This window comes from Microcebus murinus, chromosome 23, assembly GCF_040939455.1.
Source record: "Microcebus murinus isolate Inina chromosome 23, M.murinus_Inina_mat1.0, whole genome shotgun sequence".
NCBI lineage: Eukaryota > Metazoa > Chordata > Mammalia > Primates > Cheirogaleidae > Microcebus > Microcebus murinus.
This window is the reverse complement of record NC_134126.1, coordinates 11,689,751-11,716,492: the sequence shown is the minus strand read 5'-3', so window position 1 is coordinate 11,716,492 and position 26,742 is coordinate 11,689,751. Positions and strand designations below refer to the sequence as shown.

Here is a 26,742-nt window from a genome sequence, read left to right as displayed (position 1 = left end):
CTCTGATCTTATAGGAATTGATAAAAAATAAGATAATTATTATATTTAAGAGGTTACATGGCTGATGTTTCAAAAATTTTATATTTGTATTTTATCAAGACTTCAAATCATTATGAAGTGATTATATTTCAGTCCTCTCATCTAGGAGTTGCAAAGACATATACATCAAGAATTTTTTTGTGTGAAAATCAAGTGAGATCATGTGCCTAAGTATTTTGAAAAAGACCTAACTTTGAATTTTGGGAAGAAGAATTTGGGGGTCTTAGTCTCTTCTTTGCCAAAAAGCTCCTGAACATCTAGGCCCATTGAGCTATTCCACCAAGAGATTTGTGTACCCAGGATATCAAAGGACAGTCTTTTTTCTTTCACAGAAAGAAGGATTAAAAAAATTGGTTACTACATCTTTTCTACAGAACAAGAAGTACCTATGGCTCTTACATTTATGTAATTGAAGGGAAAATACACAGTATTTTTTTCTTAAATACTGATAATTGAATAATAATTTGATGCAAGATAACTGACTGTCACTAATCTCTAGACATAGAAAATCTTATATAATTTTCTAATTTTCTTTTCTTAACTACATACCCAGGAACCCCATTATATATTAAATTGCTATTTATCTGAAAGAAAAAGTTATAAATTTTGTACTAAACACAGTAGGTAGATATTATTTTAAGGTACAAGGAAAAGACTTAGTAGTGTACTGGCAGAAATAATTATGTCAATTAAAAGAAGTTTAAAATGTTTGGAATAAATGAATATTATTTTCTAAAAAGTAGTTTAAAGGATTTCATATTCAAAGAATGAATAAAACTGAAGGTCTTTTTAAAAAATGTTTGTGTATAATATGAGCCAATAGACAAATTTGAAAACAGTAAGCAGTTCTATGGAGCTATTAAGTTGCAAATGCCATGTAAATACTAAATATATAATTTATCATTGTTTGCACTTGGTTTAACATAAACAAAAATATTCATCAAGGATCATCTGATTTTTACTTCTTATTCTGCAATAGCAAAGAGGAGAGGAAAGAGTTAAAAGTCAAAGTAAGGGAAGTTTTATTTGAGAAATTTCCTTATGACCTAGGATAAATAAATGGAAACAGAGTCCATGCTTCATATATTTTCCAGGTTTCCTTATACATTCCTAGAGTGAATTGACTGTAATAGGGTTATAAAGGCAAAATCTTTTGAGAGATGGTATGAGCTACTTTTGAGAGCTCCCTTGTAACATTTTGGTCATGATTTGGCTTTGTGACAAAAATTACAAATGGCTTTCTCTTTCTTGCTAAAGGCCCCAGAAGAAAAATATACTTTAAAGTCATATGCCATATAATTTAAATAGCTTTGGTGTGAGTGATTGAGTAAAGAGAAAGGGGAAAAAAAATCTTTCAAAATTCTTACTTAAAATTTATTTTAGAGAGATACAGTTCATTTATTTACTTTAAAATATGGTTGGTTGTTTTACCAACTTCATTTTTATTATGAACTTAGAAAAAATACATGGTATGATTCAACTACTCAAAATTTGAATATCAGTATCTTCTGTGAAAAGGAAGAAAGTCTTCAGGAATTAGTGAATACATTTCTGAAAATTTGTCCATTATTTATTCAAATGATATTTAACAAATTAACAAATTAACTCAATAATATGGTAATGAATAAAATAAATTTAAATTATAAATTAATAAAACAGCTAAATTATTATTAATTCATGTAATGTTCATTAAAATTATGTATCTGGTAAAATTACAGTTTTAAAAAATACATTCATTTACATATATGTATGCATATTTCTAGAAATAAATGGAAACGTTAAAGATGTTGATAATGGCAATCACTGGATAGTATGATTGTAGATAATTTTAATATTTTTCTTTTATGTGTTTTTTTAATGTTTAAAATGCTGAGTAGGTATTATTTTTAAAAGAAAGAAAAATAGTAAAGTCATTTCCACCAAAGAAGAACATTTCAAACACACCCCACATACTAATGGAACAGGTTTGTAAGCAAAGCTCTATGCTGTGAACTATGGGGATGCTAGGAAAAATTATACATAGAGGTGCTTTTCCAAGATGCCACATTGTGGAATATATGAGGAGAGAAATCAAGACTTTTCTGTCTAAAAGTAAACTCATGAACCAAATTCCACCTTCTGTTTCACTTCTTCTTTAGGTATAAACCTCTTCTTCACCAAACTTGTTGAGTGGTAATTATTTCTTTTGGCCTTTCATACCTATGATCATACCTTTGACTCTCTCTCCCTATCTAGAACTATTCTCTTCATATATTATAATAACTGTTGTCTCGGTCCTCAATTTCATTTATAAAATGTGAAACTGTTGACCATTTTACTTTCTTGAAACCTTCTGGCCCTGAGCATCTATGATACGATGTTTCCCCCCACAAGATCTCTATTTCTCCTCTGTGTCCTCTGTTGATATTTGTTCCTCTTCTTATCTTAAATCTTTGTGTTTCCCAACCTTGTCCAGGCTCTATACATGGGCTGTCTGTTGATAGTATAATTCAGGCATTTTTTTCTTTTCTGGGTATAACTCCCTTCTTCAGTTCATTTAAGTATCTACTTAAATGTCTGTTTCTCTTGATAGCACTGTTTAAAATAACACCCCTCATTTTCTATTCTGTTTCCTGTTTTCCTACTTCATTTTTATAGCAGTTATCTCTGCCCATTACTATATTACACATCTTTTGCTTATGACTAAAATAGTATTTGAAACTTGGCATGTAGTCAATTAAAAGTTACCAAGTGAATTTTTGAATGAATGAATCTCACTACTTTTCCTTTTACTCTGTGAAGGTGATGGTCAAATATCCAGCCCTGACTGCCTCCCTGGCTTTTATCCTATACTTGGTCATCTTAACCTAACAATGCTACCAACACCTCTAAGTTAGAAATTCCCCATTGGGCAGGTTCTTCTTTAGTGCTCCTCTTTGCCATTGATGCTACCATCTTTCTTGTAGTCATCCAGGGTCAAATGGACTGAGTTATCCTTGACATTGTTCCCTTCTTTTGCTATCCACATTCAGTTAGTTGGTAAAATACTTTCCACTCTATTTTCATAATAACCTTCCTAGTCAACCCATCTTTTCCTCACCTAGTATGTTGTTTAGTCTGTGAGTGTATGGCTTTTTGACTTGACTCCCTACCATGCTCTCATTTATTTATATCTTCATTCTTTGTTTCATTCACTCATTTATTCATTTTTCAACAAAATTGCTGAGGTCTACTTACTATGTGTTACTATTAAAGTTTTCAATATTGAGCAAAAATAGATGTTGTGCATGTTCTTATGGAGCAAAAGGGTTGTAGAGTGAGCAACTGAGTCAAAAGACTGGAGGATTTGAAGATTGCAGTGAGATGGTGATATGTCTGGAGCAGTTCCTTCGATGGCTTTAGGAGTATGGGAATGAATGGTGAGGTAACAAGAGTTACAGGAGGTGAGGAGGTCATTGAGAGGCCACCAAGTTGGACAGGTTATCTATGTGAATGTGGCAATCACTGTAGTGATAAAAAGACTTGGTATGAAGAGAAAGATATTGAGCCAGGTGACAAAGTCTTCAATAAATAAGAAACAGTGGCACCGTAGCAATGAAGACAGATGGTACAAGCCTGAAAGGAATAGGGTTTTATTCAGGGTGTGGCAGGCAGCAGTGAGAAAGGAGAAAGCTGCCCTAGGTTCAATCAATAAGATATATAGGATGCAAGGTAATAAGCAACCTTCATCAAAGAGAGTAGTTAAAGAAGATACTAGCCTAGTGACAGACATAATTCCTTTAAGGTAAAGAAGTATCTTTATTTTTTAGTGAAGATCGAGCATAAGGGTGTCCAACAATGGAGTGGGGTTTTTAGAAGTCACAGTGAAGAACTTGAATCCAAAAGGATCAGTAAAAACAGGTTAAAAATGGAGAGAAAGCATAAAGCAGACTGGAGACAAAAGTACAAAAAAGAGATTGATAATTGCAGGTACTTCCATCCTAGAGAATGACCAAGTTTAATGTAGATGTGAGCCATGGTATGTCCAGTTATAATGAACTTCTTATGGTTTCTCTGATGTATCCTGCTTTTTCCTCTGAGACTTTGGCTGGGCTCTTCCTTACTCTTGGAAAACTTTCCAGCCCCTACAGCAATAGGCAACCACCAATCATTCACCCCAGTTTGCCTGGATAATTCCCACTCATCCTCCCATCTTATGATAGAAGTCATCGCTTTCATTGGACCTCCCAGACTCCCCAAATTTGAGCTAGGTGCCTGTTCTTTGTCCTTCTCTCTTCATATTATCATGCTGTATTATAATAACAGCACATCTGCTGCACTAAGTATAAACTCTACAAGATCTACTCTGTCTTTAATTTTTAATATTTCTGCCACCTACTAGAGTGCCAGGCATATAATAGATTAGTAGATACTTCATATTTATTGAATGAATGATTGAAGAAATGAAATAGGATAATGAAGTTGAGATTTGGACTAAGAGAACCTAGAATAAAATCCCAGGTCTACTACTATTTGTTAGTTATAATAACCATACAAATTGAGAAAGAAAGAAAGTAGTTGTCTTGCTGATACTTTTATTGTGCACAAGAAGGCTTTGAATCCAAATATAATGACATCTGATGTAAGCTGGGATGCTGATTCTAGGTCAGAGCATGACCCAAAATCCAAGTCCCTTGACTCAGGGTCCAGGGCTCTACCTATCATTGCTTTCTGCCAAGGGTCTGGAACATTCTTTAATAGAACCTTAGAGACTCTTCTGGATCTTTCTTGATTCCCTGGAGTCTGCCTGCCCATCAGATGACATTGTTTCCTTTGTATGCATATAGACTCAGTTTTTAAGAGTCTTTCTGCCACAGGATATAGTTTGCTCTCTGCTTTGGGATTCTTTATTTTTCTAATAGGATAACCAGCACTAAAGATTGTAGTTTTAGAAATGTAAATAGGCAAAGATATCACTGAGCTATTAAACCTTTGTTACACAGATTTACTTTATATAAGGCAATGGACATATGACAAAGAAAGATTTTTTTTTTTGTGGTAATATCTACCTTAGCATAGTCTATTGAAGTGGCGAAAGTCAATGAATCAACTAGCAATGTATAACATTTTACTCTGTTTTATATGAAATAGTGCTCTCTTACTCAGTGTGGTTAAGTGAGAAAATCAGGAATAGGAAAACTAGACAAAAGGATCAATTTGATTTGCTAATAATTTTAATTCACTTTCTTATCTCCTTTAAGAAATAAATAACTTGTCTTGAATTTCAAATATTTTGTAATGGAAAAGAATAGGTACTCTGATCCTGGCTTCCTGGAGTTTCGTTTTGGTTTTTAAAATGTCCTCCATTTTTTACTAGAAATATGAAATAAGACATAGCACTGAATACTTGAATTTAGACAAAGGTCATTTATGAATTCAGCCTGCAATATGAAATGAATAAAGTTCATTTTCAGGTGAAGTTTCCAAAGTAAACTCAATAGAAATAGCTAGTTTTTATAAAAATAAAAACCAATTTGTACTCATGCCCAAAACTTACCCTGAATATTTTTGCAGCTTCAAAAATATTTGGACAAGTCTTTTAGTATTTTCTCCTTTCACTCATTCCTTATACTTCCCTTTTACATGGTGCCTGGAAGTGGAAGTTTAGAATTTTATAAGGGAATTTATTCTTTTAGAAATTTCTAGCTTAAACAGATGTAGAAAAGACTAGCACCCACATAGAAAACCATTCATTTCATATTTGAAGGTTTGTCAAACTCAAAACCTTTTTTTGAGGTTTACATTTATTTTTGTTTCATAAGGTTAGTATATAAGTGTTATTTTAAAGGGCATATAAACTCACTTGTCTAGCTGTATTGACCACAGTAGACTTTCTAGATGTATATCGATTTATGCAGTTGTGGAATGAAACAATGCATCTGAAACTCTTGTGGAGTGTTCATAGTTTATTATTGACTATCTGACAGAATAATAATATTAATGTGTTATCCTCGTGCCAGTATCAAATAAATGAATCATTTGGGTTTTTTTTTCAGCTGCAATGTTATTCTTTGATAATGCAGTTAAATGGTTTTAGACTGTGCTTGGTGCAGCTTGTTTGAGGTAGGTCTTGAGGGCTCTGAAAGTAGGCTTTACTCCAACTTGTACTCTGACAGTTCTGCTTTTACCTGTTTTCTACGTTTATTTCTGTGTAAGATTTGATTTGACAAAAGTGTTCTGTTTTTTTTCAAAAAGAGTAAAAAGCATTAATATGGGTTAATTGCTGCTGAAAAATGAAATTGGAATTCATTTATGTAAAACTGTAAGTTTGGAAGTCACCATTTTCCCACTTTAGAAATAAAAATATAAAGAAGAATGATAAAAAAATAAGATTTAGCTTTTGAGATTGATTTGCACAAAATGATGTTGGTATTTTAATAGGGATTCCATTGAATCTGTAGGTCACTTTGGGTAGTATGGACATTTTAACAATGTTGATTCTGTGAGTATGGTATGGTTTTCCACCTGTTTATGTCCTTTGCTATTTCCTTCCTCAGTGTTTCATAGTTCTCCCTGTAGGAGTCTTTCACCTCCTTAGTTAAATATATTACTAGGTATCTTGTTTTTTTTGTTTCTGTTGTGAAGGGTATTGAGTCTTTGATTTGGTTCTCAGTCTGACTGTTGTTGGGGTATAGGAATGCTACTCATTTCTGTACATTGATTTTGTAACCTAAGACTTTACTGAATTTGTTTATCAATTCCAGTGGTCTCATGACAGAATCTTTGGGGTTTTCTAGATATAAGATCATATCATCAGCAAAGAGAGATAATTTGATCTCTTCTGCTCCCATTTGGATGCCTCAATTTCCTTCTCTTGTCTGATTGGTCCAGCTAGTACTTCCAGCAGTATGTTGAATAGAAGAGGTGATAGAGGGCAACCTTATCTTGTTCCAGTTCTAAGTGGGAATGCATTCAGTTTTTCCCCATTCAGTATGATGTTGGTTGTGGGTTTGTCATATATGGCTTTTATCATTTTCAGGTATGTTGCATCTGTGCCTATTTTGTTAAGTGTTCTTATCATAAAAAAGTGCTGAATTTTGTCAAATGCTTTTTCTGCATCTATTGAGAGGATCATATGGTCTTTATTTTTACTTCTATTTATTTGTTGAATTACATATATAGATTTGCATATGTTGAACCATTCCTACATCCCTGGGATGAAGCCCACTTGGTTGTGATGGATTCTGTTTTATCAGCACCTGAATTCAGTTTGCTAGGATTTTGTTGAGAATTTTTGCATCTATATTCATAGGGGATATTGGTCTGTAGTTTTTTTTTTTTCTTGTTGCGTCCTTTACTGGTTTCAGTATCAGGGTGATGTTGGGTTCATAAAACGTGTTGGGGAGGATCCTTCTTGATGTTGTGGAATATCAAGAGAAATATATTTTATGAACATTGGTTTTTTTTTTTCTTTTCTGATGCAAATGCTTGCATCAGCTTGGGTCTTATATTCAACTCTTCAAAAATTATGAGAAGAAAATCTTTGCTCATACTCAGCAAAAATCATGGCTAAAAAAAGTGTATGTTTATTTATAGCTAGTGAAGGAGAGCATTTATGAAGATGGGAAAAGGTAGAGTCCTCTTCCATAGCTGCCTCTTGAATCCTTGTGCTTATTACTTGAATTAATCTTTTCTTTCTTCATACTGTCCTGTTTCTCTGGTCTCTGTTATAGTGCCATATTGTGAGCTTTTGTGGGCAGGGGCATAGGGGTTTTGTCTTAAGCACTTTCAGCACTTCATTCTACTGTCATATTCAGTTACTGTGTTTTTCGAACAATGAAAGAATGAGTGAATGAATACAATATATACATATGTCTTTGTGTGTATGTGTGTGGGTGTGTGTAGTTCTTTTACTTTATCCTGTTATGAACACAAATAAGGCATGCTTATGACATATTTTTCTTTGTATTCTTGTTACTAATTATATATCTATACATGTTATGTACTCATGAAATACTTTTTAACTGATATCATTTAGTTGTATGAACTAAAATGCATTCATATTAAGTGTACATTTCAGTGAATTCTGACAAATTTATATGCCAGTATTTACCACTACAATCATGATATAGAGCACTTCCATTACCCTTAAAACTTTCTTGATGCCCGATCCTTTGCAATTCTGCTCCCTGTCTTTCAGCCAGTTAACCACTGATTTGCTTTTTTATCATTTGACTGGTTTAGTATTTTCCAAAATTTCATATAAATGAAAACTTTTGGCTCTAGCTTTTTTCATTCAGTTTAATGATTTTGAGATTCATATGAGTTGTTGTGTCATTAATTCATTCCTTTTTATTTAGAACATTTGATTTTATGAGTATACTATAATTTGTCCATTTTCCTGTGGTTGGATATTTGGATTGTTTTTAATATTTGTTTACTTTGGATAAAGCGCCTATGAACATTGCCGTGAGGTTCTTTGTGCATTGCCAATCTCTTTAATTTTAGCAATTTTAATGAACATATTTTTATCTCATTGTGATTTTAATTTGCATTTCCCTCATAACTAATGATGTTGAACATTGATATTTAATTGCTAGCTCTATCATTTCTGTCCCTTCAGGGTTTGTTTCAATTGACTAGTTTAGGCCACTTTTTGTTGCTTGTTATGTTTAGTGATTTTGGACTGTAGGCTAGACATTGGCAATGTTATGTTTATTATTGAATATTGAATTTTATTGTATTCATTTAAAGATTATTGGACTTTATATGATAGGTAGTTCAGTTACTGATGAGTTTGGTTAATCCATTGAGGCATGTTTTGGAGCTCTTGTAGAGTGGGTGAATCCCTTTATTCCAGGGATGATTTAGTCATACTTCTAAGGTATGGCTTTTCTGTGGTCTGTACTAATTTCACCTTGTATTCAACAAGGTCTCTCTGCCCTGGCTGAAAAGAACTCATTTAAATTACTGGTCCTGTGTGATTTCTAGGAATTTTTATCTTACTTATCCCAAGTAATTTTTCCTTTGTGGGAAGTGGTTCTCTCTTGACCTCATGGGGTTTACCCTGTGCATGCACAGATTGTGTAAGAGGCCTCCCGTTCAGGTATCTAGATGTTCTTACCTTCATAGTTTTCTCTTGTCTAGAATTTTGCCCTTAAAAATCTAGAGATTCTTCAGCCTCTCCCAACTCAGATCTCTGTCTCTTCAATTCAGTGAGGTTTCCAGGCTATAAATTGCCTCAAGCTAGAAATTCTAGACTCATCTCATTTTTTTTTTTTTTTGGTCGTCTTTTAAGGATAACAATCTTGTGGTTATCTGTTGAATTATGTCTAAAAATAGTTGTTTTCTATATTTTGCCTAGTGATTTTAGTTATTTTGGGGAGGTTAATTTCTAACTTGCTACTCCCTCATGAAACAAAATTGATTTGAAAGTGTCTGAAACAGGTTATAAGCCATCAAGTAAACACTGTTATCTCTTTTGGAAAGTAGATAGCACTTTGCAAAGAATGTTTTATAGAAGACAAGTGGTGAAAAGTGCAAAGGGCATGGTTACCTCAAAATCAGAGCAGTTTTACTTTATCATGTCATATATTGGTCATTCCAAAAAAAATGGCTTAAAGAATGGCATTTGTTGTTTTAAGAGATTGAGCATTATTGACTTTGGAAAGAAAAATGTAAATTATTATGTACAAAGTGGTAAAATAGGCTAGTTATACATAACAAAAGATCTTTAACTTAAAAATATTGTGAAGTTGAGCATTAATGATTAAAAAGTGATATCACACTAGCATATCTTTAGGAATGGTTCGTAATAATAGAAAAATGTCATCCTTGGACAAGCCTTTATTTTGTGAGTTTTCTTTTCTTTCTGGTAGTTATCCTTGTTTGTAACAGAACTATGAAAAATTTAAGGGATTCCAGATGAGCCAAAATTATTAAAGGAATTAAGAATTCAGTATATATCTCTGTAAGAGGCTATCAAAAAGAAAAAAATAAAAAAAGAATTCAGTATGTTAGAAAAGATTATTCTTAAGAATGAAGATAAATTACTACAGAAAATGATAGATAATATCTCAACAAACTCATATAGGTAGGTATAAGCATAACTGTAGTTTGCTTACATAAAATATACAGAGATAAAGACCATGATTATATGGTTTTAGGAAATCATTAAACCACATTTACAACCATATCTGTTGAGAGTTAACGGATATAATTGAAGCAGAGAACTGGATAATCCGGTCCCATCCTTTTCTGAACTTATTATGTTACATAGGTAAATATTATGTCATTCATTGTTACCTATGTTAAAAACTTATTTTACTTTTAAGTTATGACCAATTTCTTGAAATATTTCTTTTTCTCCTTTTTATAAACCAACAGCATGATTGCAATACATGTCACTAAAGAAAGAAATATGTTCTTATATTCAATCCTCTACACTAGGTTTCTTAAGTTATAGGCTTAGTGCCTATAACTCTGTTACTAAGATTTATAAACACAAGTGTATGTCTATAACTAAATAGATCAGAAGATTCTGGATGAGTAAATAATTCTATTTCCCAATGCCAAACACATTATCCCCTTTAGTTATCTCTACTCTGAGTAAAGGAGGGACAACAGCCAGTCGTCTACCCTGCGGTCCATAAAACTTCCAAGGAAAAAAATTGTTTCCAGTTGTCTCTTTTACTGTGCCAGTAATACTATGCTTTTCATAGTATTATGACTCAAGGGAATGATTCTGTGGTATGCATGTTATACCAAATTTAATTTAAAGGTAGTCTCTACAGCTTTGCAATTACTCAATAAGGACTCACCAATTGGAAAGCTACTCTTTTAAATAAAGAAGTGTCCAAATGCTTATTGTGCCCCTGAGATTCTCTCTAGAGACAGAGAATTATCATTTTCATAACTCAGTGATGAAGATGACACGGATTTTGCACCATTTCATTGAGCATTACAGTTTACAAAAAATTCTAGGCTTTATTATTAGTAAAGATTATAAGTGTTCAAGGCTCTGAATGCTACATGTTCTCTTGGAAATAAACAGTAACTAGAGGAGAAAGAAGACAGATAGTGATAGATAAAGAGAGGAAAAGAAAAAGAAAAAAGTACATGTTCAATGACTTACAGTAATGCATTATCTAAATTAAGTAGACATCCAACATACATAGTTACAAGTAGATGAATACTTAAGAGATTCCTTAGGTGTTCAAAAACTTTAGGTCTTAAGAAACTTAAAGCTGGAATAAATCTCCTTTGAAAAGGCTTGAAGATATTTATTTCTCATTATAAATCTTTTTTATTCACTTGCACAAAATCTACAGTTATAGATTAAAGTATGTTCAAATTTCCAACATTAAGTCAAATGTTAATAGAAAAGCATGTAGTCCTTTTTAAGAAGTTGTGTTAACAACATCAAATTTAGTTTTTACATATAGGATGTATAATAAAGAGATATTATGGAAAATTTTGTTTAATGCACTCTAACGTCAGCACTCTTGGCTAAGTTCCCATCACTTCACACCTTTAATACTGCAATAATTTATTTTTCTACTCCTAGTTTTCCCTAGCCAACCAGTAAGACAAGCTTCCTCAAATATCACTTTAATCACACCTTGCTCCCATTCTAAAAACCAACTCTTATTGCCAATTGAATGGGGTCCAAATTGTTTTTGATGGAATTCCAACCCCTATATAATCTGGCTTCATCTTGCCATCCAAATCTCCAGGTATTTCCTAATACTTCATTCCCCCCTCTAATTAGGCTATCTCCTGTCTGCCTCCACATTGTGTTGGGTACTTTGCTGCCTCTGCATTTCTGCTTCTAAAGCTTCTTTAACCTGGAATAACCTCACCTTCTAGCTTTTAACTTCTTTCCATCCTTCAAGAACCATTTTTTGTCGCACTTAATATATGAATCCTCCTTGCATACACCTGCCATATGTGCACCCCTTTCTTGTCTGACTACAGTATTTACTATGTGCTATGGTGCATTTTCTCATCCATTCCAAGAGGTATTTTTTTAAAAAAACAATTTAATATCTCTTAAATTGAATTTATTTTATAATCAGTGGCATGTCATGAATTGATTAGAAGTGCTTTCCTCTGTAACTGGCACATAAAATAATAGTGCATTTTATAATTTATGGTATCTTAAGAGTTGAAAAATCAATGTGGAGTATATATTGTTATTTATTGTTTTCTAATGGTTTCCTGTGTGTCTGGTATGTTGCCCAGCATCATTATGAATTTTACTAGTATGAAATTTTTTTTCCATTTTACTCTTTTAGAATATCTTATAGTGCCAGGTATATAATTGAGCTTGTTAAATTTAATTAGTGAAACTATTTTAGTTCAATTAAATTTAATAAATATAATGAATATGCTTGGTTAGAAAAGTGCTTTTATGAATTATTATTTTTGTTTTATTTTAAACTTCTCATTGAAGTAGTATAGACATACGGAAAAGTGCACATAAGCATGTTGCTTAAATGGTTTCACAAACTCAACACACTGCCTGCAGCACTCAGATTGAAGAACAGTACACTAGCAGGACTACAGAAACCCTCTTTCATGCCACCTTCTGGTTACAAGGGGATCATTATCCTGGCCTTGAAATACATGGATTAATTTGGCAAGTTTTTCCTTTGTATAAATGATATAACACAGCATGTACACTTGAGAGTCTGACTTCTTTTTTTCAACATCCTATTTGTGAGCTTCTGCCACCTCATTGTTGTGTAGATTGTTCATTCTCATTGATGCATTCCATTTTATGCATAAACTGCTATCTCTTTCTCCTACTGTTGATGTATATATAGGTCATTTCTAGTTTTAATCTAATGCAAATAGTGCTGTTCTGAACATTCTAGGACAAGTCATTCATTGTACATATGTACTAATTTCTCTTGATTATGAATCTAGGAATGGGAATGCTAGATCATAGAGTATGATTTGTTCACCTTTAGCAGATGCCACCAAAGCTTTTTCCAAAGTTGTTTCAATTTACACTTCTATTTCTTGAGTAATATCCCCAAAGCACAGGCAACCAAAGCAAAATTGAACAAATGGGATCACATCAAACTAAAATCTTCTGAATGGCAAGGGAAACAATCAACAAAGTGAAGAGACAACTCATGGAGTGGGAGAAAATATTTACAAACTACCCATCTGACAAGAGATTAATAACTAGAATATACAAGGAGCTCTAACAACTCAATAGGAAAAAATAAAAAATATAGTTAAAAAATGAGCAAAGAATCTGAATAGACATTTCTCAAAAGAAGACATACAAATGGCCAGCAGGTTTATGAAGTATATGACAAAATGTTCAACATCGTTAGTCATCAGAGAAATGCATATCAAAACTATAATGAGATATCATCTCACCCCAGTTAAAATAGCTTTTATCAAGAAGACAGGCAATAACAAATGCTGGCAAGGATGTAGAGAAAGGGGATCCCTGGTACACTGTTGGTGGCAATGTAAATTAGTGGAACCACTATGGAAAACAGTATGGAAATTCCTCAAAAAACTAAAAATAGAGCTACCATATGACCCAGGAATTCCACTCTGGGTATATATAAAAGTAGATAATTCAATATATTGAAAAGTTATTTGTACTCCCATGTTTATTGCAGCATATTCACAGTAGCCAAGATTTGGAATCAACCTCAGTATCCATCAACAGATGAACGGATAAAGAAATTGTAGCATATAATGGAATATTATTTGGCCATAAAAAAGAATGAAATCCTGCCATTTGCAACAACATGGATGGAACTGGCAAACATTATGTTAAGTGAGATAAGCCAAGCACAGTAAGACAAATATTGCATGTTCTCACTCATGTGTGGGAGCTAAATATTAAAAACAATTGATCCCAAGGACAGCAGAAAGACAGTTACCAAAGGCTGGGAAGGGTAATGGAGAGGGGGGATAAAGTGAGGATGGTTAATGGGTGCAAAAATATACTTAGATAATTAGATAGAATGAACAATATTTAATAGCACAACAAAGTGACTATAATCAACAATAAGTTAGAGTATATTTTAAAATAACTAAAAGAGTAGAATCGGAATGTTCCTAACACAAAGAAATGATAAATGCCTGAGGTGATGGATACCCCAATTATCCTGCTTTGATTAATTCACATTGTAAGCCTGTATCAAAACATCACATCTACCCTATAAGTATATACAACTAATACCCATAATAATTAAAAATAAAAAAATTTTAAAAATTACACTTCCATTAGCTGTATATAAGATGACTAGCTGTTCTACATCTACATCAACATTTTCATGTTTATCTTAGTCATTCTGATCGATGTGTATATTATCATTATTTTATTTAATTTGTTTTCTCATATAGATTTTAAAAAACTTTTTCCAAGGGCTGAGTGCAGTGACTCACACCTATAATCCTAGCACTCTTGGAGGCCAACGTGGGAGGATCAGTTGAGCTCAGGAGTTTGAGAACAGCCTGAGCAAGAGCGAGACCATGTCTCTAGAAAAAATAGGAAAATTAGCTGGATGTGGTGGCATGCACCTGTAGTCTCAGCTACCCAGGAGTCTGAGGCAGGAGGATAGCTTGAGCCCAGGAGTTTGAGGTTGCAGTGAGCTATGATGATGCCACTACATTCTAGCCAGGGCAACATAGCAAGATTCTGTCTCCAAAAAAAAAAACACAAAACAAACGAAAATAAAACAAAACTTTTTCCAGCAAAATTTTTGGATTTTCTTTCAGAAATGTGTTGACAGTTACTGAATATAAGTACTTTAGATTGATCTGTAGGATTCACATGAAAATAATTACTTAAGCTATTTATATTACCATTACTCATTTTGCGTATTTTCCTGACACTGTAGTTTGGGCTGTTTCTGGTGATATCTTTCTGTTGTTATTTAACTATAATTACTTTTGGCTTTGTAGAAATCTACTGAACATTTTATTTAGTCTCCAGAGTTATCTATTTGGTACTGCTAACTTCTGAGTTACAGAATTAGTTATGCAAATTCCTGGGAGTTGGGGGTAAGTAACTTAGTTAACATTTTGTTGATTACCTATTTTGGATTAATATCATTGGTGATTTTTTGTTTATACATATGTAATTAATACTAGTGTTATTTACTGGGAAAATAAAATTAGAAATAAGACATCTGAGCCCCACTGAAGCTACATCTACTGTGTGTGTGTGTGTGTGTGTGTGTGTGTGTGTGTGTGTATAAAACAAGTGAAAGCCATGGTTTGAAATCTGTGCATTAAATTTATAAATACATTAATAGTTCTCAATGATTTTTTATATGTCCCAAGATAGTTTTTGTGTTGAAAGTATTAGGTAATTAGCCTATAATTCCATTTATCTGTCCTGTGATTACTGAGAGAAATACTGTGGTCATTTTTCTTACCAATATTCTTTCCTTCTCAGGAATGTTCAGATTGAGACATTGTTTCTAATTGAATTATAAAGCTATAGTTTTTAATTGCTCTAAAATCAAAGATGCTGACTTCAGTATATTTAATTCCAGAAGTTTGTACAGACCATGTTACTAATTATAATTAATTATGGCTCAGAAATGAGAAAGGTCTACTCCCTACTATATATCACATTGTTCTATTTACAAAGCGAAGCCCTTAGAAAATAACCAAGGGATCAATGCAATAGATTTTATGGAACCATGATGAATTTCCAACTATTTCTTTTGTGGTCTGGAAACTCAAAAGTGCTGAGGTCAACTCAGTGGTGGACTGCATGTTAAAAGTCTCTTACTGAATGAGCAGGTATAAGACCTTTCCTATTCATTGGGTAAAGAATATTAGTGTTAGGATTTGCTTTATTCCTTGGTAGGCTGGACACTCATTAGCTCATAACTTATAAATTGCTGCATTTGGTTTGTCCCCAACTTCAACCTTAAGTACATTATTCCAGTCTTATTTAATAATTAAAAAATATGCTTCTGGATATGAACTCTAATATCATTTGCATTCTCAAATGTCTACTAGATGGATGAATACATAGCAAGTGTTAGTGAATATGTGTTGAAATAAGAGGGGTACAAATTTTACATATAATATAATAAATCTATGTGTAAGCATTCACATAGACATGCACATATGCATATAAAGAAATACCAAGATTTTGAAGATAATTATTTGCAAGTAGTACAATAATGAGTGTTAACATATTTTTTGCTTATATGATTTTTTATTTTCTAATTTTTTACATTGCTTATATTAATACATTTATGAGAAAATTTTAATATAAAATTTGAAAATGCAAATGTAACATAAAATAATCTATTTAATTTATGCTAAGTACGAAGACAGAAAGATCCTTCAAGCTGATCCCTCAAAACTTTGGTCAAACTGAATCTGAATATTAGACAGTTGATAGAAAAACTGAGATTCTTCTAATTGTTCTAGCATGTAAATATGTCTAATAGTCATGGACAGAGAGTTTTGCAAACCTCTGTTTTGTAGGAATCCAAAACTAGTGAGCTTACATAATATTTGATTTGTAGACATCCTATAACTTAAGAGTTTTTTTCTCATTATTTTAAAGAAGTATGGTCATTTACAATCAGTATAACATTCTGTCTTTACAGTAAACTTCAAATATACATTCACGTTGTTTTAATCTTCCCCTTTCTTCTTAATTGTCAAAGTATTGACTTTTAAAGGTGATGCCTCTGAACCGACGACGTTCCTTTTGTATTTATGGTCATAGTTAAATGACATCATTCATTTTGTTTCTCAGGCTAGAAACCACAGTCATGCTAAACTTTTCCTTTTTTTTTCATGTCTCACTGTAAATTGCTGCTAGACAACATTAAAGCTAAGATAGCTTTGGAATCATTTCCATTGTCATCGATTCTTTATTATTTTTTGCCTAGTCTATTTTAACTGCCATACTGCTGATCTCTCTGTTTCCAGTTTTTCCCTGACCCTCCAAATCCATCCACAATATTCTTCTAGAATGATCCTTCTCAAATATAAACTTGATTGTTTCTAACCTCCTTCCGTGACTTCCACAGATCTTAAGGGTGAGGTCTGCTATCTAGCACGGCATGTGAGGACTTCCATTTCTTCCAAGTTCTTCCCACTCTCATCTCTTCACTCTTACCACTTCACACACACCAGCCATGACACCCTTTTGTATGTTTCTGATATGGCATGTCATATCCTCCATGCCTTTAAAGATGTTGTTCCTTCTGTCCCAAATGCTCTCCCTCTGCTTCTCCGTTTAACTCATGCTCATCCTTCCATCCTCTATCTCTAGTATACATGGTTACCTTTCCAGATAAAAAACAAACCAGAATTGACCATATTCTTTGCCAACATATCTGATACATACTTTATTATAACATATACTAAAGTCCTGTTATTATTTATTTCATTTATTTCCCACTAGACTGTGAATCCCTAAAATACTATATCCACTCTTGACCCCTGGAAGATATTCTATAGCATAGAATCTCTCTCCTGTTTGCTGTGTGTCTTTTAAGAGATAAGGTCCCCCTCTTGATATGTAACCCATTGCCTCCTCTCCAGAATTTGTGCATTCATTTTTCTTCTTTATTCTTGTTGACAATTGCAGGAGACTATCATGTTTCCACCACACCTACTCCTCCAGTTGATCCTTTAAGATAGGAAAAATAAGCAGAATTTTTTCAATGGGAATCATAATAGTGTTATTAATGGCAAAATTGAATTGCAAAGTAGAAAAGGCCTCTCACCTTATTTCATATTTACCCAGTGCTTAGACACTCGGGAAGTGAAGCTGGAGGTAGTGGACCTCCTGTACAGAGGGTACAGGATGTACACCCAACAGATGGGTGTACACAGAAACAGGACATGGGTGGGGCTGGAGTGCTTAAAGCTAATTAGGCCCAAAGAAGAGACAGAGACAAAAGCACTGTGGGTAATGTCTGGTCCTGGTTATTTCTCTGGCTGCTATCAAGCAAAGAAGATAGTGAAACATGCTATTGGCTGGTCTTCAGGCAGCTTAAAAAAATCTGACATTGATGGGTGTCATTTGTTTAGTGTGGTAAATGGGCAAGGAAGTCTCAATGTGTCGTCTAACGAATGGGAGTGGACATAGGTTTACAACGAAGGTGACAAAGCTTAAGCCTTAGGACCCTTTTTTTTTTTTTTTTTTTGTGGATCCCTTCCAATGCTCTCAGAAGGGTACTGACATGAGTTCAGAGTTGCAAATTAAGGGGGAATTTTGCAAAAGTAATATATTTAGACTGACTTAAGACCACTGTCTCCTTCAATTCCAACTTTTCCTCTAGCACGTGTCTCCGTATGTTCAGAGACATTGGCATGATCTTGCCTAGTTTTTTGGATACAAATTTCTGGCAATACTACAAACACCAAGTTTAGCTGTGTATGCAGTTGAAAATTTTAAAGCATCCTGGATAAGAATGAAAAAATTTTTTTGTGATAAATGATGGTAGGGAAAAGACTGAATCATCTTTCTATCCCCTCTGTAGAAAATATTACAATTTTTTTTGTCATGTGAATGGGATTATTCAGCCAAATTCAGGGAAAAAGTGTCACAGACTCTTGTCAGGTACTAACAAAATTATTATTCATTTCTAGATTTCATGAGATTTGTAGTATTTGTCAGTCTTGTACAATTTGAAATGTATGTGAACTATTTTCTCATTCGAGGTAAATATTTTTGTACTTATGATTTTGAATTTTGTGTTCTTTTTTTTTAAAAAAAAGGCTCCCAAATTGTATAAGCTTTAGGCCCATACAACCTGGGTCTGTCCCTGAATGGGAGGTATTTGGGGGAACATTTATGTTCTGATATCTTTTATAAGGCAGTTGCTCTTCAGGCAGAGATCCAAAACTGTCCCCCTGCCCACAAACACCATTTACTAGCAGTGAAACAGAGAGGATGTTATCCTAGTTTCTGGTAGCAAATGCCAAATGGATATGTGCTCTAATTGTTTGAATCTGGCCTTGCAAACTACTATAGGTAGGGAACATACTTTGTCATCTTTGTGTACTTTGTGTATCTAGCACAAGACCCACTATTTGGTAAAATGACTATGCTTATGTTTATTGACTTAATATAAACTTTTTTCAGGCCATAAATTAGTTTTATTCTTTCTTCAGTTGTTAATATGCTGTGATAATTAGGTTTAAAATAAAATAATATTATTCCAAAGACCTTAATAGGCTATAGGTTGGATTTTTTTCTTCTTTTTTTCCTCCCTTCTTTCCCAGCATGCTGAAAATGTCCTCCTGCCTTTGTTTCATCTTTACTTTTACATCTCTTCTTTTTCAGACATCTAGATTACCTTTTGGTGTTCTGATGGGCCTGACTTTCTCTAATTTAATTAATTGCTTTCATTTACTTCCCAAATTTGGATTCTTGCTTTACTTTTCCTTTTTCCCCATAGAACATCTAAGATTTGTACAGTTGTTCCCAACTATCATCCCTGGAGTGATGATTTAGCTATGGGAGCTAATAAAGTTTTGGTGGAATTTACTAAAGATGTTTGGCAACTGTGAATATTCACCTGTATTATTGCTAACATTGCAGTAAAATCCAGGTTGTTATGTAAGTTGAAGGGTTCTTTCTAAAGATCAGAAGCAATCTGGAACAAGTTAGTGTTAGTGAGATTTTTGTGCATGATGCCAGATTTTAAAAGCTGTGTAATGTTGCATTTTTATCATCTCTATAATGTATTTCCCAATAAAGTTTAGTTCACATTGATAGGTCCTTTTCTTGACTGCCCAAAGCACACATTGCTACTAGCATTTATGCCTCATGGAACATCTGAACTAACTGGACCTTTAAAATCCTTCAATTCTTCTACATATCAAATGCACTTAAAGCTCTTTTATATGACATTTGAATGTATACTTCCTAAAATTCCTTGTTTTTGAGGATGGTATTAGTTTTTTTTTTTTTTTTTTTTTTTTGAGACAGAGTCTCGCTTTGTTGCCCAGGCTAGAGTGAATGCCATGGCGTCAGCCTAGCTCACAGCAACCTCAATCTCCTGGCTGAAGCAATCCTTCTGCCTCAGCCTCCCAAGTAGCTTGGACTACAGGCATGTGCCACCATGCCCGGCTAATTTTTTATATATATATATATATATATATTAGTTGGCCAATTAATTTCTTTCTATTTATAGTAGAGACGGGGTCTCGCTCTTGCTCAGGCTGGTTTCGAACTCCTGACCTCAAGCAATCTGCCCGCCTTGGCCTCCCAGAGAGCTAGGATTACAGGTGTGAGCCACCACGCCTGGCCGGTATTAGTTTTTATCAGGCTATTTAGAAATATGGAAAATATGATGAGACCTTAAGAACTTCACTTTAAGATCAACACAAAATCTGAACAGAGATATAGAAAAGCCTCCTTTTAGTGGCTGAAAGGCCCTGAGGTCAGTGAAGCTTACCTGTAACTTGATTGAGTATACTAAAGTATCTAAAGAATATGTCAATCGGAGTGAGTGGAAATCAACAGGGAATCATAGAAACAGTTAAGTTATTAAAGGAAATATTGGCAGTGCCCATCCAAGTTCTGTTGAAAAGTGAGGGAGCCTCAGCCAGCAGAGTTAGAGTCTCTCTAGTCCTATATGGTTCTGATTAGTGATGAAAAGGATTGTAGTATGTAGGTTACTGAGATTTTTTAGCCCTTTGATAAAAACAGTTATATTGTGAGATTATTTTAATTAACTAAATTCTACTAAGTGTTTAATGGATCTAAGTCACTTCCTCTTATTTCCAAACTCAACAAATACATGACAGGACAACGGATTTACATTTTAAGTGGGGGATACATCTCAAGACAAGATATAATTTTCAAATTGCATAGTCAAAATTATTTTTTTAATCTGTTGATTCACCCTTAAATTAATAGGACCTAGCAGCTCAAAATCTAATAGTTTGTTTCCTTCCCTATTCCACCTGCCTTTCCTTCTTCTGTCCTTCCTTTTCTTTCTTTCCCTGGACCAGTTGGAATCTAAGATTTCCTTCAAAGGTATGGGTAATGGGCATACAAAGAACTTCACCCTATATTATAATGTTACAATGGTTAAGAGCATAGGATTTAAAGTCTCATGCCTTTTTTTGAATCTTACATATACAGAAATCTATTACTTACTGAAAAATGTAAGTATCAATACTTATAGGATATAGCAAAACTTAAACGAGGTAAAATTTGTAATATTTTTAGCATGAGGCTTAGCACATATAAGCGGTATGTAAATGGTAGCCATCAAAACAACCATCCAGTTTATGATATAGACTCCAGAATAAGTCTGCCTTCAGAAGCCAATAAGGTAATCATCATTCTTCCTCATTGACATTATCAGTCTTTTGGGTTCAATGTACATTTATCTGCCCCTCCAAAATATGTTCTTCTCCCAAATAGGTATAATCACAGTTGAAATTACATTCCGAAATCTAAATAGGAGACCCTAGTAAATTGTTCTTGGGAATGAAGTCTATATTTTGAGGTATTTCGGGAAAGATTCTCCTAACCTTCACTATGCATATGCTGTGAGGGAGAGGTTCCCCAACCTTTTTGGCACCAAGGACTGGTTTCATGGAAGACAATTTTCCACAGACGGTGGGGGAGGTCGCATGGGCGAGGATGGTTTCAGGATGCTTCAAGAGCATCACATTTATTGTGCAGTCAATCTCTCTGCTAATGACAATCTGTATTTGCAGCCACTCCCCAGAGCTAGCATCACCACCTCAGCCCCACCCCTGCATCACCTGAGATCATCAGGCGTTAGATTCTCATAAGTGGTGCACAACCTAGATTCCTCCCAGGCACAGTTTATTGTAGGGTTCGAGCTCCTATGAGAACTTAATGCCATAGCTGATCTGAGAGGAGGCAGAGCTTATGCGGTGATGTGAGAGGTGGGGAGCAGCTGTAAATATAGATGAAGCTTCCCTTGCTCAAAGCTGCTCACCTTTGGCTGTGTGGCCCAGAGCTGGGGATGGGGGTTGGGGACTGCAGCTGTAAGGGCTTAATAGGATTTCTACATGTCACGTATAAACTATACAATCTTGTATTTTAGCTTCCTTCCCATAAAAGTTGGGGAGCAGGGAGAGTGCCCCAACATAAATACCCACTTTTCTTCGTAATTATGAATTAAAATTTATTTTAGTACTCTGGAACACCTTAGCTCATAGTCTTTTCTCCTAATTTTTTATTTAATGAGTATACACAAACACTTGAAAGGAGCTCTATACTATTATTTAAGAAACGTGGGATTCCTTTGCAATGTGAATTATTTCACACTCTAACTTATCTATTTTAAATAAGATGTTCAAATACTTCTTTTATAAAAAAATTTTGTTTAGTAATGCAAAAGACTGTTCTATAGAAGAACGTTTACCTCTAGTTGTTTTTGAAACTTCCCCTCCTATCTCCCTATGGGAATCTGGCCAAACTGTGACTCCTCCTCCCACATACTATGTCCACATACATACAGAATTTCACATATAATTTTGGGGAGTTCATAGTGGCCCCTACAGCCATTCATGGACTACAGATTAGTGATTCCAAATTTATATGGGATGGCGTTTCATGTAACTACTATATTGCATGTCTTATTAAATGTGTATGTATATGTATGTATCTATGGATAGATGAATAAATAAAGGATATGAATGGGGAGAAAAAGGGCACAGACCTGTAATATCAACAATACTCGAGTACTTCTCTAACTAGGAGTTGTTTTTGTTACTCATGGAAAACCTGAATATAGTTTGGACTTCTTCCTGCTTTCAGAGTAAGACTGTAACTGGCATATATGTATGCATGTGAAAGTATATATTTATGTATTTTTGAAACTTCTTTTCCTTTTAAAACTAGGAAAAGTTTCAGTGGGACAACTGAACTCACTGAGATTTGGTCACTCTAAAATGGTATTTCTTAGAAGAAAAATAAAAGACATGAAACAGACAAGCAAAATACCCAAGCAAACAAAAATATTCAATGAGAGACATGAGTGATCAAGTCAATTTTATGTATTTTTGTTATTTTTAAATAAAGCATATTTTCTAGTAAGTTACATTTCCTCTATCATTTGTAGCACATTGAAGTTGTAGCATACAAGAATTTTATGAAGATAAATCAGTGAAATATGCTTTGACACTTTAAAATAGCTAGCAGGAATGATTTCACCATTCAAAAATGTCTGAAGTGTGCTTTTATTTTTTCAGCTGTTGCACATTATAAACCTTTCATCATGTAGAAGGTGTGGATGTTTTACACAAGGTTTGGGTGCTCACTGAGTTGAAGTTGAGAGTCACTCTTTTCATCAATCCTCTCTCAAGTCCCCGTTGAGACCAAATTTTCTAATACCCGTCGAATTTTTAAGCCTCCCCAACCCATATACTCTATATGAACTGGGTAAAATTTTGGTTCCAGCAGAAAGTCTTTTAAAAAATTGCATAACACATAAATTATGTCTTATTTTATGAAATAAAATGAGCTATGAGCTATACAGTGTGTCACTAACCACACTTGTTTATGAGTTCTTACTTTGGTAAAGCTCACTATAGAATTTTACAAATTATAATAAATAGGCAAGTAATATACCAAAAGTAATACTAATGAATGTTACTAAGGGAAGCCTCTCAAGAGGCCTCAATTGGTGACTGTTTTGGTGCATTTGCTAAGATCTACAAACTACAACAGTGGATTTGTCAGTGCTCTGAGCAGATCCATCAGGAATAGACTCAAATTAACTACACTTACAGCAGAGTCGTACAAAATCAGAATGCCAACTCATTCCTAATACGATGAGACATCTAATAGCTACAAGTCTAGAACACTTGGGTGAAACACAGGCATGTGTACAAGCAGGCAAACCATCATCTAAAAGTTGCCTGGAATGAGAACACAGGGAGATTTGCTCTCAGGTTCTATTCTGAGTCATTGTGTATCGATATCTAAGTTTATTTTCACAAGATGAACTTTGTCTAAGTTCTTGGTGGGGGAGGGCTGCAATGGGAATTTCATGGCTTTAGATTCCATTAGCTTGGTGACCTGGACCTTTCAACTGAACTCCAGATCCATCCCTGAGTGCCTCATCTATGCTTCCATCTGGATGGTCAATAATTGTTTAGTGAGTCCTAAAAAATTTCTCAATTATGGGCTCTGTGGTATACTATGGGATAGGAATAATCTTGACCCTGGAGGGAAAGGCACTCCTGGTTATTCAGAGGAGGGGATCTCTCTCTTAGCCAGGTCAGAGGGGAGTGAAGCCTGCCATTGCTATCATGTAGGGTTTACTACAAAATGATCATCTTGGAAACTAGAAAGTTTTTCTCACATCAAATAAAATATAGATTTAAAGGCTTAAATGTCTTTATATAGTGCAATTCTTGACAATTTGCTGCCAAAATAGTGACAAAAATATATGGCTCATCTAATCATTATGTTTTCCATGTTATTTCTTTTTAAAAACACCTGCATCAATTTTTGTTTTTCACTATTATTTCAGATTCACCTTTAAAAACTGCCATTTTCCCTTATGATAATTCAGAAAATACATTGTGAAAGACAAGATTATGAGAACGAAAGGCAAGTGCTGCCTCCTTACTAGTTGTGTGACTTATGAACTTTGGCATCTATAAAATAGAGATAATCATAGCTATGTGCCTATGCCAAAGGGTTATTGTGAAGATCAATGTAAAGCTCCTAGAAGTATCTGGCATGTAATAAGCACTATAAAAGTGCTTTCAGGTATTAGTAGTAATATTACACAAATTTTTTCCAGGATAGGCCCCACTTATCTGGTGGGTGCATTTGCACGTAACCAACTTTTTACCATCACTGAGCTTGAAAACTCTGTATCCAGTGCTACTGAGAAGCATGCATTTTTCCATTTTTAAAAAACATGCTTAATTCTAAAATGTTTTTGCATTTTAAATCCTAAGCTAATCATCTATATAAACAAATACAAATTAAATACAGTCCAGTGCTCATATTTAAAACTACATATACAGGTGTGGACCCTAATCTGCTTCAATGGTAAAAATTCAGGGCTGAATGAGGACTCTGTCACAAATGGATACAAGACTAAAATGCTACCTTTTAGCATACTGTTAACTCTGAGGGTGACGATCTGATACAAAATTCCTCCCTTTCTCCCATTTTACCTCTTCCTTTTCCTTTGCTTTCTTCTTTTATCTTTCCCTCCCACACATATTATATTTAATTGGGAATCTATTATATCCTATGCACCATATTAGGTTCAAGGTCTTGTAGTAGTAAACAAATCCACCATGGTCTCTGCCCTCATAGAACTTACAATTCAGTAGGGAAGATAGCTAATAGAGAAAAACAACAACAAAAATACAAATAAATGGATAATTGCACATTGTGTTGAACACCTTACCATATTTACGCTTTCCCAACAAGAAGACAAAGCCTGTCCTGGGGAAATTCATTTGGATGTCATTAATTACATAAGAAATGCTCTTCCAAACAAAGCTATTCTTCAAGTTCTGTTGTTGAAAATGTATGAAAAAATCGACTTCACTTCCATTTCTACTTAGCAGTATTGTATTTCATCATGAATAATAATGTATGCTGGTTTTGTGCTTTAAAATAATAGTTGCCTCTCATTCCAGAGTTGAGTAGACATATGAACTGAATTTTTAAGTATTGATTATTACATAGGGTGCAAAATCTTTAAACTGCAAGAGTCTCTTCAAAAACACAAGAGGCTTATATAAAAATTTATCTGTTGAGCTAGAATCAATCTGGTTAGGTTTTTAAAAAGTACAATAATTCTTTCAAATATCGGTTTCCTCATCTATCAAATTAAGGAGCTGGATTAGATGGTCTCAAAGGCCCTTTGTAGATATAAATTGCTACATATCTTTAGAAAGCCATCTTTACATTAAAACTTTTAACATGCTATCAACAGTTCCCTAATGGTTTGAAAAATTTATTGTGTTGATAAAAATGCACAATCCAAAGATTCTCACATTATTCTAGTTTTATTCCTTCTGTCATTATAATAGAGGACCATGTCTAATCTCATGAGAACATTTCGCATAGTTAGACAATTAGAGATTTTTTTTTTCTTATATCTGGCAACCTAAGAGGCCAGAAACCTCACTTATGGTATATTCTGTAGCTTTCAGTTATCTACTTTTATTCACATTATTGGTAGTATCTGTATTTTCTAATAAAATGAGTTGCATCTGTTTTCAATTTGATTTTTCTTATAAGTGGATACAAAAGTTATTTGAGACTCTTGACAGAAGTCTGCATTATGCCTTTCCCAACAAGTAATATTATGGTACATGGTAATCCCTTTGTGAAAGCCTCATAAATGTTGATGAATTGGAAATAGTATTAAGAGTAAACCATAGCCCACTTATATTTTGTACCATTTGAACACTCTTGCCTAATGAAAATGCAACTAAATTAGTATGGCTTCCATTTTCTTATGAATGCTTAAGACTTAGTGATTTTTTTCATGTGTAGCTAATAGATAACAGGATAGGTTTCCAGAAGTATATTATACCTCTCTACATTGAATTTGAAGGAAAGACATGTTTGAGGAGCCATGTAGAGCTATACTGTAAATTTAAAGGATGTATATAAATATTGACTTTACTTCCATTTTTACTAAATGCTATTGCATTTCATTATTAAACTTGAAATGCCCGTTCTTAGTGGTACATGTTTTCTAATCCTTTTTTCTTCTTTTCAATTGAGATTCATTTTTGACCACTTTA

At 33.8% G+C, this 26,742-nt stretch overlaps 1 protein-coding gene across 1 annotated transcript in view; it reads left to right on the top strand.

Annotated features, from left to right (window-relative positions):
* The window catches only part of HMCN1 (hemicentin 1), a 447,089-nt gene that overhangs the window by 135,253 nt on the left and 285,094 nt on the right, over nucleotides 1-26,742 (top strand). The gene's annotated exons all lie outside the window — the stretch shown is intronic.